The sequence below is a fragment of the Aquila chrysaetos genome, chromosome 6 (assembly GCF_900496995.4).
Source record: "Aquila chrysaetos chrysaetos chromosome 6, bAquChr1.4, whole genome shotgun sequence".
Lineage (NCBI taxonomy): Eukaryota > Metazoa > Chordata > Aves > Accipitriformes > Accipitridae > Aquila > Aquila chrysaetos.
Window position 1 is genome coordinate 28,595,625 of NC_044009.1, and position 17,683 is coordinate 28,613,307.

The following is a 17,683-nucleotide window of genomic DNA, read 5'->3' on the forward strand; positions in this document are numbered from 1 at the left end:
AAAATTTACTGTCCTCAGCAAATGCTGAAAATATCGTCCATAGTAAAATTAAATTAGCATGTAATAGACAGCGCGGCAGTGTGGAGTGGGTTTAAAAGAGGATCCAGGAAAAAAAAAAAGGGGGGGGGGGGGAAGAAAGATTGCACTTGAACTAAATATGGGTCACGGGGGTTTAGTTTATGGCGATCCTCGCGTTTTACTGGCGGGCGGGCGGGGATGAACGCGCGGGCGGGCTGCGGGCGGGCGGGCCCGGGGCGCGGCGGGAGCGCGGCGGGAGCGCGGCGGGAGCGCGGGGCGGCCGCCAGGCGGCGCTGTGGGAGCGGGAATGCGGCGGGCCCCGCGCCGCGCCGCGACCCCCGGAGCAGCCCCGCAGGCCGCCGGGAGCGCCCCCCCCACCCCAGAAATGAGCCATTTACAGGGATTTTGGCGTCTTCTTGCAAATCAAAAAAAAAAAAAAAATTGAGCCAGGAAAACAATGCGGGTAGAGCTGGGCTGGAAGGCGCCTCGCGGGGCGGGCAGCGGCGGAGCGGGCTCCCGGCAGCTTCGGCCGCGCCGCTCCCCCCCGCCCGCCCCGCCGCCGCCCCGGCTCCGCGCCCCCGCGCCCGGGGCAGGGGCAGGGGCAGCGGCGGGGGCGAGGGCAGGGGGTCCCGCGCCGGGGGCGAGGCGGCAGAGAGCGCTCTCCCTCCGTGCCTCCGGGAGCCCGCCGCAGAAGCCAAGTAAGTCGAACCTTTCCGTTGCCGTCGGTGCTGCGCAGGGAGAAGGCGCGGCCGGGACGGGCAGAGGGACAGGCAGAGAGGGACGAGCCCCGCCGCCGACGGCCGCGGCGGGGCGGGGGGAACGCGGCGGGACGGGACGGGCTGCCGCCGCTGGCCGCGCTCCCCCCGCGCCGCGCCGCGCCGCGCCGCGCCGTCCGTGGGCGTGGGAGGGGGGACCGCTGGTGTCCGGGCTGGTTTTGGCGCCGGCAGCGCCGCGCTGCCGGGCTGCGGGCACTGAGGAAGCGGGCGAGGCGGCGGTGCCCGCTTCTCCTGGCATCGCTCCCCCCTCGGGACGTCCGTCCCTGGGGGCTGCACCGGGATTTACCTGCGGCTGGCCGGGAAGGAAGCACCGCGCTCCCGTCACATGGAGCGGCTCGGCAAAGGCGCCCGAAACCTAACGCGGGGGGGGGGGGGGGAGCGGGGAGGATAAAACGGTAATAAAACAAGGAAATGGACTTCAGATTTGCGGGTAGAAAATATTTTAAGTTTCATTTTATTCAGGTGAAGAGGATAACTGATTCTCATGTGGCAAGGCTGATGTTCAAGGCCAACTACTGTACGAAAAATAGTGACTTGCTGCCTAAGCCTGGCTTGCCTTGGAGCGCGGGCTGGTGCACGCTGTAAAAGTGGAGCCGAAGTGCAGCCGGACGAGCAGGCAGTGGGAGACCTTTAGGCAAAAACCGGCTTAAGGAGATACACTATATGAGCAGGAACAAAGAGCTTTGTTCTCACTAAAGGGAAAAAAATAACCATAAAGTTACTTTTCCTAGAAATTCTAACAACCCTGTGAGTAAACTGCACTCCAGTAATTCGGGACCTATACACTGTCTATTAAGGCAGGCTTACAAAGAAAAACGTAAACAGTGTTGTGCTTTATTTTGAGTCATCTGAATGAACGGGAAGGTTGCAGGTATAGTGTAAAGCAGTGCTTGCTTTAGCTCGACTGTCTCAAATTAAGACTGGTTTCTAAAAATAGGTACTTCTGTTTGTACATAAAGTTGGCTAGACCTGTGTGCATATGCAGACCATGCAGCCATAAAATATAAATTTATCTCACTGATTCAAAACTTGTAATGTTTTATATACCCTTATGTTCATCACCTCCAATTAAAAGAATGAGGATATTACTGTGTAATTCATATATATATATTTGCTGACAAATTACAGAAATAAAATACATTTGAATAAATAGCAAAAACCTTTGCTTTTCTTCCATCACAGATTTTTATATAAATCTTCAATAATTTTACAGTAATGACTGCAATTAGTAATGCTCACAGAAAGAAGTTGTACTTTTTAAGCCGAAGAAAATGACCACATCACATTGTCTACTGCATTTTAAAAAAAATCTGAGCTCTGAACCATCTATGGAAATACACAAGTTTTCAATGAACGCTAAATAATGATTTTCTTTGCCCTCTAATGAAATTTTCAGTCTTCTGTCACCAGATATAATGTAAAGGCTGCAAAAACGCAAACAAATTGTAGCAGCAGTGTGATCAAAGCTTTGAACTTACATGAATTAAAAATTCAGCGAAGCATTACAGAATTCCACATACATGTGGCTAAGGTGTGTGCGTGCCTACATAACTTTGAAGAGTTTTTAAATGAAATGAAGGGGTTCGGGAGTTAGTTTGCATTACTGAAAGACTCTTTGGGATCAATTCTAATATTTAATGGATTTGGAGAACATTCCTAGAAAATCCCTCTTTAGGCTATGGTGTGCAGAGCCACACCGCCTTTATTTTAAAATGCGTTCTTTAAAAAAACTAACTCCGTCATCTGGTTGATCAGCTGTTTGCTATTTCGTGCTGCACTCTGCCCGAGCAAGTACGTGTACAATATCACCGTGTGAACAATCCCATTTGTTCCATGGGGTTTATGGACATGAATCAGGGAACGTGCTTATGTGTACAGGATCCGGGTTTCAGTGGTGAGAGGAAATTCTTTTTTTCCTAAATTTAGCGTTCTAATTTACAGCGGGTGGTTTTGAGTATGCGGCATTACTGCAACAACAGAATTTTTGTATCAGCCTAATGTGATGTACAATTCCAAAAAAAAGGTACGATAGGCGACTGTAGGTTATGTTTAAATGGACTCAATGAAGGCCTGATGGGCAGATGTCTGACCCTGCATTGGGCAAGGCTGGAACTCACGTTGTTTACATCCAGCTTCAGCCCCGCTCCTTTCAGTACCCGACATTGTGCCTTGCACCTCCAGCTGCGACGAGCAAACGCAGGAGTCCTGCCTAGGGAAGTTTGCAGTCTGCCTGTCAGAAGGGCCTCAAAGGGTGAGGAAGAAAAGCACAGTTACAGCAGCCCACGATGCTTGCAGCAGGCAGGATGGATATTGTCTGGGCTCAGGGACTGGGGCTGCACATGTGTCGCTTCTTTTGCAGGGTTTCTTTAAGTGCTTGCAGAATTTAAAGGCACGCACCATCCAACAGAGGCCTATCTTGCAATACATAAACCAGATCTTTCTGAGTTGATTAATGGCTTCGGGCTTTTGTTGTTGGATTTTTTTATTTTTTTTTTTTTTTTACTGTAATACATCTGGGCCCTATGCTACAGAAATAGATAGTGGATGAAATCTTGGCTCTCCTGAAGTCAGTCACAAAACTCATCGACTTCATTGGAGCCACGTTTTCATCAACTGCATCGTAATATTTTGTATCAGCCATATGGAGGAGATTTAAAATTGGCTTTAGAAGAAATAGAAATTAGCTCCTCTACAAATGATTTGCATGGGTGGTTATCATTTTTTTTTCTCCAGGTAATATAAATGGCAATACAAAGTGTAAACTGCCAAAAAGACAAATAGCTGTATAACATTTTGATTTCCTGTAACTACAGCATAACTCAACTAAAATATTAACTTAAATCAACAAAGTTGGATTACTGTATGTAAGACCACCAGGTCTGATCTGGACGATGCAAGAGCATGGGAAGACATTCAAAGGCACAAGTGGCTATTTACAGTTCATGACACTCTTTAGGACCATGGAGATGTGAAATTGTATGTCAATGATGCTTTAACACAAGAAGCAGTAGTTAAGCAGGAGAGACAGTATTAATTCACAGCCCTCGCTTTTGCACATTTAGTGTAATTGAATTGTGCTTCCCCTTGATATTTTAAGCAGATGCATCATAATGGACTTCTTAAAATCTGATTTAAACCATAACACCAGGAAGTACAATTTTGTTAAAAATGGAAGGGGGGGGAGAAACTGCTGGACTCCCAGCCACTCCCACACTCGTCTTTTCACAGACAGTTTTTTCTGATCCATTAGCCTGCCAGACAAGGATGGCACCTATCCAGTGTAAATATTACATTTTCAACATTTGGATGGCATTTTGAGAAATATTTTTCATCCCCTGAGAATGTATACTTTATAAATACAATATTATCTGCAATTCAGAGCTAGATTATGGTAGGATGTGACTTTATAATGCAAAAGATATTTCAAGAACTCTGTGTATGGACTCACTTACTGTAGAATAAAACTTCTTCCTTTCAGTTATTTTAATTTACAGTGAAAATTACTTAAGCACAGCATCAAACACGCTTTTTTTCTGGAATAGGGAGGATCCAGACATGATTTTGGAGGAATAACTCCATGTGTAGACAAGATCTGTTGCTACCGTTTAGCAGCATAAGCTGCACTGTGCATATCTTAAAGTGGAAAGCCACACTAGCATCTTTGGTACCTAATATCCTCATTGGACTAAACTCTTCACTGTGTATATTCCAGTAATATCCCACTGACAGTGCCAGATGCCGACAGAACTCCATGTTGGAAATAATTATGAAAATTAGTTGATCCACATCCATAGCAAGTAGTGGATCTTCTTAGAGAAAGAACTTGTTCTGAAATTCCCGTCTCTATTTTAAATCTTTCTCTTTCTCATCAAGGGGAAAATGGGCAATATTTGAACTGAGCCCAAATAAATTTCTTTTTATTCATTGTTCTTTAAGTAAAAACAACGTAGCTGGTTTGTGTAGTCTTGTGTAGGGGAGGAGGCACCGCACCCCGGTACGGCAGTTATATCACAAGCTTAGGCTGGTGTGGATTTACACGGCTGAACTATATGACCTGAAATTTGTGTTTACAGTGAAAAAAACTGACCTATCTTTAACTACAGCAGCATTGCTTAGGACTGTTTTAATATATACCAGATACAGTCCATTAAACTGGAACAACTGTAATCCTGAAAAGACGAGCTTCACATTTTCCTGCTTGTAGGTAATTTTCCGTACTCATAATCTGCTGTTTTGAAAGAATGTCCTTATTTCCTGACTTAGAAGTACAGAGCAATGTTTTTTTCTCCTGTTTAGCTTCCCCGCCTTCCCTTCAATTTGTGGCTCATGATTCTTTGGTGTCTTGGGTCCCGTATTTACCCACCTTCAATAAAATGCTATCAACCGCTGCATGATTCTCATTTGCAAGTCACTGCCTGTGGATATCAAACTCGTGGGTCTGGTAGTACAGTAAAGCCTAGGTTGCGGGGCCTAAGTGAAGAGGGAGCCCGACGCCCAGCTGGCTACAGCGATAAAGAAAAAAAAGAAATTGGAGATTTTCATCATGAAAAGCTGGGTAGGAAAATTCATGCCTTTCAAGCTGGTAGAAGCATTTTACCATGGACCTGGAGGAGAGACAGGTCAGCATGACTGGCTGACTCCTGGCACGTAACCAGAGCTGGAGAGAGTCCCTGCAGGAGCAGCCGTGGTTCTCCCCGAGCCCGTCCGTGGCCCCAGCGGTGCCCCAGCACCCAGGCGGGCAGCCGGGGCGCGGGCAGCGGGACTGCGCCAGTTCCTTCTGGCAGGGAATCGGGCCTTACATTTCCAGCCTTTGTCGCTGCAAAAATAACCTTGCAAAGGCGAAGCCTGAGTAAACTAAGGAGCTGGCAGGAAGCTTGGAATAATGGTTCTGAGAAGTGTGAATTGTGCCCATCAAATGTGATACTTTAGAGGCCTGATAACAATGCTTTCAGTGCAAGACAATATTAACTATTAAATGGCAAGCCCTGTCAACACAAATAACTGGCTAAACTGCTTATCCTGGTGGTGGAGTCTGTCCGTGGGCAGAGGAAATGCAAATTTATCAGGCCTTGAGCATTCCCGGGCAAAGGGAATATCCCAGCTTGGTACCACGCCATCTCATTCCTGTCACTCTGCTTCCTTGTGTCGCATTGTGTACTTTGCTGAATCAGCACGTACTTGGTGTGCCCTGTGAGGGAGGTGAGAAGAGGAATAAGCAGAAGGAATACAGGTGAATCTAGTACTCCTCTTTCACTGAAGGATCTGGCTTATGCCCACATCAGAATAAAGCAATACAGGATGATGTGGAGTGCTATGGGAAGAAGAAGACTGATACATTTAGGAGGGTTAAAATTCTGACAATTAGCGAGAGAGATACAAAATATGATACTGAGTGACAGATACCTGCTTTGGCCTTTTCCTAGTATGAGTACTGGTGAGACCATTAGTCCCTTTTTTTTCCTAACAGCAACTGGACTATTTTGTCAGTAGAGAGTTTTGTCTGGGAAGGGAATTTTCTTACTGTTGTGGTTTAACCCCAGCGGGCAACCAAGCCCCACACAGCTGCTCGCTCAGTCCCCTCACAGCGGGATGGGGGAGAGAATCGGAAGAGCAACAGTGAGAAAACTCATGGGCTGAGATAAAGACAGTTTAATAGGTAAAGCAAAAGCCGCACACACAAGCAAAGCAAAACAAGGAATTCATTCACCACTTCCCATCGGCAGGCAGGTGTTCAGCCATCTCCAGGGAAGCAGGGTTCCATTGCGCGTAACGGTGACTTGGGAAGACAAACGCCATCACTCCGAACGTCCCCCCCTTCCTCCTTCTTCCCCCAGCTTTACATACTGAGCATGATGTCATACAGTCTGGAATATCCCTTTGGTCAGCTGGGGTCAGCTGTCCCAGCTGGGTCCCCTCCCAGCTTCTTGTGCACCCCCAGCCTCCTCGCTGGTGGGGTGGGGTGAGAAGCAGAAAAGGCCTTGGCTCTGTGTAAGCACTGCTCAGCAGTAGCTAAAACATCCCTGTGTTATTAACACTGTTTTCAGCACAAATCCAAAACATAGCCCCTTACTAGCTACTATGAAGAAAATTAATTCTATCCCAGCCAAAACCATCACACTTACACAAACCATAGTCAGTTACATCAGGCTATCAGGCAATCGAAGACAGAAATGAAGCTGAATTTATGACGTCCTGGTCATTCTAGACAGTAAAGTCTGTCTTCTTCCGTCACTGTTCCTGTAGCAGATAAGCTAAAGAGCTCCTCCTGAAATGCTGTAAGTTTTGGACCCCGGGAGCGAGGGCTCAGGGTGAATCCAGCCACACGGGTTGGAGCCCCTCTGCCACCCTGCAGTTCTGCCTCGCTCAGGGCTCTTCAGCAGCACCCACCGAAGCACATGCCTAGCCCTGCTTCATGGTTTACACGTTCAGTTCATTAACCAGTGAAGCGTCTTGATCACCTCAAAGCTCCCATGACTGCCATGTGAGCAAAGCCAGCAGAATTTTGAAATCAAATTGGAAGGCACATCCCTTCTGGTATATACTTACACCAAAACTTTGTCAGTAAACTGTTGTCCATTCTCTGCTTACTGTTGTTTAGAGCATGCCGCATGTGAAAGCCAGAGCTGTCCGAGTAGGAAGAACAGCTGAAATATCTCTAATGACATCCAGTGCTAGAAAGTGCTTTGAAGTTGTATAGCTGTTATTTCTTCTCTATGATTTCCAAATGCGGAAGAAGAAAAAAAAAAATATCAATGTTAAAAGCATCAGTCAGTCTATATAATTGGACAATGGTTGTCTGTGTCATTTCTTTTCTTCTTATGATGATCTGAAGTGAAGAAGGGAAAGCAGAGAATTTTCTTGATGGTTATAAAACATTTATTATTTACTTCTGAGACCAAAAAAAACCCTACAAAGTATTTGCCAAAGGCCAACATATTTAGGTATTTCAAAAAATGCATTTTTACCTAGTTATATTTGAGTCTTGATGGAGCATCTGACTGTGATGTGCATCACTGAGGGCCTCTAAAGTGCCACCACCATTTTTCATCATCATCCATCCATCAGTGACACTGTCACTTTGAAATCTAACAAAAGTTTGCAGATTTTTATTTATTCCCATTCCTATCAGATCGCTGTTATCCCCATACAAGACAGGGCCAGAAACACTATGGACTCAGCCTTAATGAACTCACTCCTCAGACCTTGCTAGTACACTGGGGACTGCAAGTTGCCATGCCCCTTTTAGGAAGGCCAGTATAGTCCTCGGTGATCTGCTTTGCCAGTTTTGCCAGCCAGCATAAGAAAATATATTTGGATGAGTTTTAGCTTTCTCAGATCTGAGGTGTGATGTAAGGACTGGGAGCACGACTGAACCCCAGGGCTGGCAAACCCCCTTCTGAGCTGATTGCTCTGACCATTGCACACAAGCTCCTCCTGAAGTAACGCCAACAAATACTAACACAAGATACCCCTACAACTGATGCGGACTGTGAACACATAATGCTGCGCTTGCTCTCCGCTATATTGCACCTGGACCTTGTAAAAATCATAACATTCACTCCATGACTATCATTTAATGTGTGTTTTGTTGTGCATTTTACATCGTGACTTACTCCATGGGAAATGGTAAGACTATCTGCCAAAGGCCAGATTCTGCTTTTTTGACTTAAATAAGCAGGTTCTTCAGTTGACTGCAGTAGAATAGTTACTCCTCAGCATGAGCAGAGCCAGGAGAACGTGACACCCTGGTCCTGCACTTAGTTCTGCAAGCTCCACTGAACACAGTGTGGCTGTGCGTGGCCACTGGTTCCCATCAAAGGGCTGGGGTAGATATCGGTACGTGCCTTGGCGTGTGTTGTAGCTGAAATAGTAAGATTTACATACTATTTCACTATCTTTACTATTTTACTGTTTCAAAGCACTGAAAGTACTTTGAGGATTTTTTCTAGTACTGTCCCACATTTCCCATTACATGTATATACAAATGCTAGTTCTTGACACTCTGTATCAGCTAATAAACCAGAAATCAAGGGCATAGCTGCAAGAACATTTAACAGCATAGTAGGTGGAAAGGAACTACAGATCTCACCTGTTACTCTTCCCAGTGACCCAGAGAAAAGAAAGAAAATAGAAAGAAAACTGCTGACAGTTGTATGCCCACATAAAAAAGGTAAAATACAAAGCTGTTTACAGTGTTTCATAATAAAATCCTGTCCTGATAATAGTTTTTGTTTAAATTTTGTGCTTATATGTGACTTTAATATATCCAAACCATTTTCATTCATCATTAAAGACATATTTCTTCTTGTGATTACATCTAGGTACAACAAAATTAAAGCTTTCTAAAATATAATTCCCTGAAAAAGGCAACTGTTGATACACTTGTAAGTATAGCCCCATGACTGACATATCTAGCATGTTGAAATAAATACACAAATAAAGTTAATCGCTACATGGTTTGAGCAGTGAAGGAATTGCCATAACTTTTATATATGACTACATTACAATGTTTAGATAAATTGCCTGATGTAGGTCAGTAAAGTGGGACCAATTCATTTTTGTCTGTCTTAAAAAGGGCTCAGAAAAACACAATTCCTCATCAAACATCCACTGAGAAGACAACTCACTGTAATACACTGAGATAAAAAATGGATTCAGGAGAGGAACATGCTTCTGTATCTGGTGGGTCCTAGTTGTCCTTGACAGCCAATAAAGAGTCACATAAAGTTTACATTAATTGATTTTATTCTTAATCTGCTTGAAATTTTGTCAACCAAAAGGAAAAAAAAAAAAACCTGAAAGACACCCAATCACCCACTTTATATAGTGTATAGCTGTACAAAAATGCTGCTCTAGAGAGCTGATCACCAGCAAGCTGCAAAATGCTGTTACAAGTTTTACACATGCTTTTCTTTAGTCTAGAGCCACACAGACTGTCCACATTTTACGTTGCTACCTCTAGCGTTTATATTTCACCACTATGGACTGCAGTGTCACATTACTGTGAGCCCCCTCACCTCTAACACCTCCCTTCATGATGCATTTTCTCCCAACAGTGCTGGAGATGGCCTGTAACATAAAAAAGCTTTCTCAGTACGGGAAGGTGCCAACACAGGAGATTTCAGTGCAAAACTACACAAAAAAGTCCTTAATATTGGCACGTGTTTATGTACGTTTCATTAGCAAAGAGGGGAAACTACAATGTAAAGGAAATCTCTACCTAGAGGAGACTTCAGCAGTTTCCGTAACTTCTCTTCTGGATGACTGGTGTTAGAAGTGGTATGATTACTGGGCTAAACTCCACCTGATTACCACTTTAACCTTACTACTCTCCACATATTGCTGTCAATAATATATCCAAATAGTCAGCAGAGTAGTATGTTAGTTGTGTTCTAGAACTAAATATTACCTGCTTATAAAAGATTTCAGTGATACGGCATTGCTAACCAGAGGTGGGCAAAACGCTTCAGTCAAGTATTTTATTTATCAGAATTTTGCATAAACAAAGATTTTTTTTTAAATTCCCCAAATGAAATAAAACTTTTTTGTCTTTAGATTCAATCCTAAAAGATCAATCAAGACACTTCTAATTGTGCAATGTTTCTGAATACCTAATATCGATTTCAGTGAGCTTGCAGTGTATAGCTACAGTCAAATTTGCTTGTGCTAATTGTCAAGAACTGAGGTGGTGATTATTTCATCAATAGCAAACTCATTTTCTGAGTGTTTGATTTGGAGGGAGCCTGTGTCACTCCTGCTTGCTGATGAAGCTGTTCACTGTGTTACCCTAGTGTCAAAACGGGTTAATGCAGTGTAGCCCATGGCCATCCTTGCTACAAGAGTAACATTTTTAAATGCAAGGTCCTGACAAAGAGAAAGGGGATGAAATCCTATCACAGAAAGGAGCTTTTCTTTGCTCACTCCCATTAAGTTGCCCAGCTTATCGAGGACAGACGTTCACTGCATGCACACATCTGGCCCAGCCTCTCTTCATGTAACATCATTCATCACGACCTGTCATGTTAGCCATGCTGCCCACATTCCCCCAGCACACTGCAGAAAACTTTCCTCTCTCAGCACCTTACACTTCACTCCCTTGTAGGCATCCTTTGTTCATTCTAACAACAAAATGGTGCCATTCAGGAGCTGTAGCAACGTAATTGGTAGTTACACAGCACACTCCTCCGGTCACTGAGAGGTCTGCGAGTGCACGATCACGCTAGGATTGCTGCAGTGTCATGTACTGATCAAAAAAAAAATGTAAACTAATATTTTAATGATGCTTTGTGTCCCTGTGATTTCAAGAACACTTTGTAAATATTCATTCTCTCCACATACACGCTATGTGAAGCCAGTCCAGAGAATGACAAACTGAAGCAAAGTATGGCCTTGCCTTTACATGGCAATCAGCAGTGAAACTCAAAGTTATCAGACTGGAGTCTGATAACTCTGAAAAATGTTGATCTCCCCATCCTAGTGATTAAATATTAAACTTTTTATTTGGCATATATTAGTAAAAAATATAGGGAACCTGGAATAAATGAATGAATCTGAAAACTAATGAAATAAGGAAAATGTTGGTTATTTATTTATTGGTAGGGCAACATGCTGGGAAGTATTAAGTCTCTGTGGAATATGAGGGTAAAAAACATAATTATACTTGTCTCATTGCTGCTATATAGTTGCTGTGAACTCTAGTGATCCAAGCCACTATTTCTGCTCTTTGAACATAATTTCAGATTTTTTCCACTTCATACTTCAGCCCTGCCAGTGAAGTAGGCCAGTTCATTGCAAGTTTATGACTATTGAGACAAGAGTCATGCAGATGGAGGTGTCCTGCCGTCTGTGAAAAGGGAGGCTACAAGGACAATGCCTCCCAGTTATGACCTCCATGGAGGGACCAGGACAGGATGGTCAAGCACCCCATGCCATTGATAAGTTGGGCCACTCCTCAAAGACCGATACTTTAACTTTGATTTTTATTGCATTTTTGTCTGCTAAGTACCTGTCCTAGGCCATTTATAAGAGGCTTCCATTGCTTATACTTAGCTCATTATCAGTGGGGATGAGGGGAGAAGCTCCTTATTTGTGTACTTAAATGCACACTTCAATCAGTTCATGAGTAGGTAGATAATGGAAATGTGAGATATTTGCAGTCTCCTAATCCCTTTTACCCCATTGTTGTTCTTGGTTTTTTGTTTGTTTGTTTTCTTCTATTTCCAATCTTCTCTCTTTTTTCAACTTCATCTTCTCCAACTGCCTCTCAAAGCCTGCTTTTTGCCTCTGTCTTATCCAGCACCCTTGACCCTGCTGCTTTCTCTGCTGTCTGCTCTAGATGACTACATTAGACTGTCCTTCTCCAAAACAAAAGCATGTTATTTTTTTTCTTAATTTTCTCCATCACATCCCGTCTGTCTCCTCAGCCATCTCAATTCTGTTATCTTGTCAGGCTCAAAACCTTGGCACTATCGTTACGTATTTGCTTTCTTTTGCTAGTATCTCTTCCACTACTCAGTACTATAGATAACCTTTCCCTAGTACATCTGTTTTCATCTCTTTCTGTACATGTTCTTCTCTCTGACCAAACTATGGAATGACTCGACTCTATGCAGACAGCCTTTTCTTCACCTGGCCCTGTTTATATTTGTTTAAATGAGATTCACCTCAAATAGTCATTTAAAAGACAGGCATGTAAAGAGATATACGAGTAGGTCTGCCTAACAGATCAACCTGTGCTCCCAAAGCAGGAGACCATGGCAGAAGAATATGGCCTTATTTTGGACAGTGGTAGCTGCACACACTTAAGCTTTGTGAAAGGCAATGAAATTGCATGCAAAATCTGGGCCACTATTCCAGCTGTGGGTTCGACCTGCACCCTGGTTTAATAGGCACAATGGTTACTCCTCAGAGCTTTTTGGAGTGATTTTTATCAGCTACTCATCACTGGAGAAGTGTCCCACACGTACACGCTGGAGCTAGGTCCTTATGCTAGTACAGTTAGCAATGCAGGGGAATCCAGGACCAAAAAAAGAATAAACCCAAGGCTTCTGGGAGGAAACTACAGAAACATAATCACCATTTCTATTTAAGTTCTCCTCTTTTCCCAGCACAAGAACATTAGCTTCTGGCAACAGGATGACCAATATCCCTGGCTGTTCGACTGACTGTACTGAAAGCCCAACAGACTGAGCCCTTAGTTCATAACACAGCTCTACTGTCTTATACCCACTGCTACCTCCCCTTTCTTTTTTCCAACTATTTTATTTAGGTTATTCAGGGCAAGTTTTTTCTTTCTATATCAGCCTGCGAGTCACCTGGAACACTCTTGGAGTTGAACAAATAGCAATTAACTCAAAAATAATAAGCTGTCAGGATTTACTAACAGAGCACCAGCCAGTTCTGCCAGCATTACACTGTAAGCGAACAGAGCATTGGTTTATTCACAAACACTGAATTAACGTACATATTTCAGAAGAAAAATTATTTGGTAAGTATCTATGTTCTTTCCTCAACATTTGACATGCAACAATGACTGTATGACCGTGCCCTGAATATCTTGTTGCTGGACTATGACACAGTCCACGAGGCACAACTGCTATGAAATGTGGATCCTTCCAAGACATTTTATGCTTGTCAGGTTGGCAACAGATTTGTGCTGGTGATGAGACTTGTCTGAGTTGCTGAGCATTGCAGGCCTGTTTCTGTTTACCTTGCCAGCCCATTTGCAGCCAGCTGTTTTCCAGCAGGAGACAATGTTAAAGCAAACACACACATGGAAATTGTCCGTAATAATTAAGATCCCAAGGCAGCAAGTCCCTTAAACACGTGCCTAACTTTGTTTAATCAGGTCACTAGTCTAAAGCTTCTCCTGAAATGTCTTCTACAGTTGTTCAACCTGTTAAAATCCCCTCAAGCTGATAAAAAAGTAATTATTTTGGTTTTCTATGCATATGTCATCCAATAATGCCCACATGGCTTCAGAGTGGGCGTTTTTCTGCAGCTGTCCCAGAATTTCTTTCATATTTTTGATTCCTCTCTCCTGTTGATTCTTTGACAGTACTTCTGCCTGCCAAATTCTCAATTTGTTGATAATCCATCTTCTCACTCTTTATATCTTTTGTTATTTAAAAATAGAATAAGACTCTTCATTCATGTTAATAAAACTGTTTATATATCTTATCTCTGTACCCAAAGATTCTAGGGCTTGTGTGCTTTATGGGAATAAGTGTCCTTAATAACTGTGTTTGAATATCATCATCTTGGTCATTATCATCAGTATTTAGGAGACATGCTTCCCCGTATTTTCTTGGTATGCATTACAAGATTAAGAGTTGTCGATTTACAGAAATGGGAGTGGATATCTGTAGCAACTAATTAATCTTGGAGGAAACCTAGCGATTAGACAGATTATAAATCCTGATGTAATAAAAGTTATTAAGAGACATGACTTATAAAGTAGACATAGCCAGTCATGGACTCAAACATTTTTCTGAGGGAGAACACTTGTCAGACCTTTTTTGCTCCTCTTTCTTACAAATTCCCAATTTGGGTCTTCCAAGTGAAGTACTTCAGTAAAACAGTTGCCCCTGTGGAAGAGAGAGACTTTGGTGGCTTAAGTGGATAGGGCTTCAAGGACACAGAACATAACTGTCAGCTCTCCCCAGAAGGGTGTCACTTGTCAGGGACACCAGAGCAGAGGTTTGATGCACCTGGGCAAATCTAGCCTGCCGGCAACATGGGCAGGCTCACACTAACTTTGCTGGAGCTTTCAGATAGCACAACCCAGAGCTCTGGGTAGTCTGCTTTTGTCTAATGTGCAGGCAAGCAAAACCATCAGTAGTTTTAGAGGTGGAATTGTCTGAGGAAGAGGTATAAGAGTCTGACCAGTCTTTACTAGTCTTTACTGCAAAGCTTTTCTGGCCATTACTGCTCTGGCTGGAAGTTTATTACAAACCTGAGATAAAAAAGCAGATACAACCCTCATGTCAATTTTATATAAGTGTCTCCACCATGTTTAATTCTTACGCTGCCTGGTACAGAATATATACACTGAAAATAATGCTTCTCAGTATCCGAGTACCAAAAACTTCCTCATCACAAAGCTTGCCTCAGACAGCTGTATGCGAGCCAAAACCTCCTGCTTGGTCGTTGGCTCCCATGCAAATAAAGAAGAGCTGAGCTGCTCCTTTCCCCTCCTCACAGACTCCCCAAACCTACCATGGTGGTCTGAGGAAATACCCAAAGGGACATCTCAGCATCACGCTGTGTGCCTCTGTGGAAAAACAACCCATGTCACCAAAAAAAGGAAAAAAGGCTCCACAATGGTTACTGCCAAATGCCATTAACCTGCTATCAACAAAAATCTACACCATGGCATGACAAGAAATCAATGTTTCTGTGTATGATGAAGCATAGTTGGAGCCATCTGCTCGCAGTGTGTGGCCTGCGTCTCAGGCTGCAAGAGCATCTGAAAAACTTGTTGCACATTTCTGAATGTCACATCTCTACTACAGATGTTTCCATCTGCATAGTAGTGTGGTGCTCTGCATCTTACGTACCACGGCATTTACAGATTCTTAATCTCTTTGATGGGTGGTTTTAATCACGCTGGTTGTCATTTGCAATCACCATTCTTCCCCTCATGACTGGATGGCATGAGATGGTGGTAGTTCATTGCTGCAGCAACTTTCAGAGGACCACAGCCTTCTGAAACATTGCTATCAGAAAAAGAAAAATATTGTTCCAAATGCTTCCCTCAAGGGGTTTTAATGGTGTGAGTTTCCCAAAAGACTCCATTTGTGACACCTCTATCTAGTTGAAAAGCCTTTCAAATGCAAACTCTGTGCTGGCTGTGGCTTTGAAGAGGAGCAAGGGCTCTCAGTCCTGTCTTTCCTTGCCTTAAGACATTTTCACCAGACCAATTTCCTTTTGTTGATCCACATAATGCAATAGATACTTCGGCAATCGCCACATCATCTTTAAAAATACATACTGTTGCCTACAAACCAGGGAATATTTTCCTTCAAAGTCACTAAAAAGCACACAGGGAAGTAAAGATGGATGAGAAAGATAAAACATTTCGGAGTTTTACTGACCTTCCCGTTGAGTGTCTGGTGCAGATACATGTGATCACCCATGAAAGAAAGCCCAGCTTTCCCTACTCTCTGTGACCCCACTCCCCTTCACTTCTGGGCTTATCTAAGGCTTCTTGCTTTTAACAAGAGACGAGATTTCCGAAGTAGGCTGTGAATAAAGGCATTGTACTAGAATATGATTTTTTAAAAATCATCAGAATGAGCACCTTCAAGCTTTCTGGCACTCAGATCCAAACTTTGTACTGTGGCACAGGCTGGGCAGGGCTGGTCTAGAACAAAACTCTTACTTCATATTTAAATGTTGGCTTCATGTTGCAATGAATGAGCTGAATCTAGCAGGTAGTTTTCCTACTTACTGTGTTTTATCATTTTGATGATAAATATTAAACTCTCTCCTGGGGCAGAGAGCAAGTCAGGAGGGAGATCTTGCTTGGCACCCCATCTCCCTGCAGAGGTAAGCACATAGTTAACAATTCTGAAGAACTTCTGGACAACTCTGTGGTGGGGCCTCCCCTGTTTCACCCACAACGTAGCCTGCAGAAGGCTGTCTGGGGGATGCAGTCCTGGGATGCACAGGAAAGAGAAGGGGGTGCCATAGGAAGGAGCTTTCTTCTCACTCCAAGCTGGACCAAGCAATGGGCAGGGCCCTGCCACAGCCCTTGTCACAGCAATGACAATCACAGCTGGTAGTGTGCTGAAAATGTATGTGAGGGTTTTGGTGCCACCATGACAAGGGAAAAAGAGATGGTTGATAGTTGCTGTGAGGAATGTCAATTCGTCCCTCTTCAACCCTGAGAAGAGACACACTGGGGCTGGTGCACACTTCTCCTGCAGCTCCAGCCTGTCCCGCTGCTGAGGGCAGATCCCTCTTTCTGCTTAAAGGGAATCTCAGAAAGGAATGTGGGTGAAATCCCTGTAACAGAGTTGAGCAACAACTAAGAAACTGAATACTGAATTTCAATGTTGAGGAGGACATTCCCACACAAAGCCTCATTAAAATCATAAAAATCTAATTCTAGACATTAGGAACTCTTAGCCAGCACTTTTAGACACCATGGATGCTTATTATCATGTCCACATTGTAGGGTTTTTGATAATCTATAATGTAGTGTAGAAACAGTCACAGAGACTTTACCTACCTGCATTTATCATTCTGGAAAGATCATGTCTATTAATCACAGATAAGAGCACAGCTTATTGTGTCCCTGACAATTAGAGCTCTCTGCCAGCAGAGCAGACGCAAATGCCAAGATGAACAAAATGTAAGATCTCTTTAGAGGGTTTAGGTGGGTTTTTTTCAGAAAATCTTGTACATGCTATAAGTAGGGTCTTGAATTTTTGTAGTGTTCTGCAAGTGAATCTTAAGCAGCTTTACATACCTATGCCCAGGGCAGGGAAGGGAGGGCAAAGACCTGTTTCTAGCTGCCACAAAAATACGTTGCAACTTTAAATAGGGTTGGGGGGTTGCCTTGCCTTTGGGAGCTCTCTAGAGGCAACTCACAAAATATGGGTTTGAATATACAAGAGCTGACCTGATGCCCCAGCACTAAGCACACACAAGTTCCCCACTTTCAGAGGTGAGGGGAATGACCTGAAGCTGGGCAAGAAACCTTGTTCTGGGCCCATAAGTCTTTTCAAAATTTCTAACAGTTAGCTGCTTTATGCTGGGATAAGACCAACTCATTTAAAAAAAAAAAAAACAACAAAAAAAAAACTTTGTAAAATGTGAGTAAAAAAGAGAAAGAAACCATAGCAAAATGGCAAAGGGAACAAATAAATGGATAAACAGAGCAC

The 17,683-nt window shown here is 43.4% G+C and overlaps 1 long non-coding RNA gene across 1 annotated transcript; it reads left to right on the plus strand.

Moving 5' to 3' along the window:
* The first annotated feature begins 308 nt into the window (after window positions 1-308).
* On the plus strand, window positions 309-1,953 carry LOC115343229. Its single transcript, XR_005932752.1, has 2 exons — window positions 309-716; window positions 1,257-1,953. It is a non-coding gene; the product is annotated as an uncharacterized LOC115343229 (long non-coding RNA).
* Window positions 1,954-17,683: the final 15,730 nt, after the last annotated feature.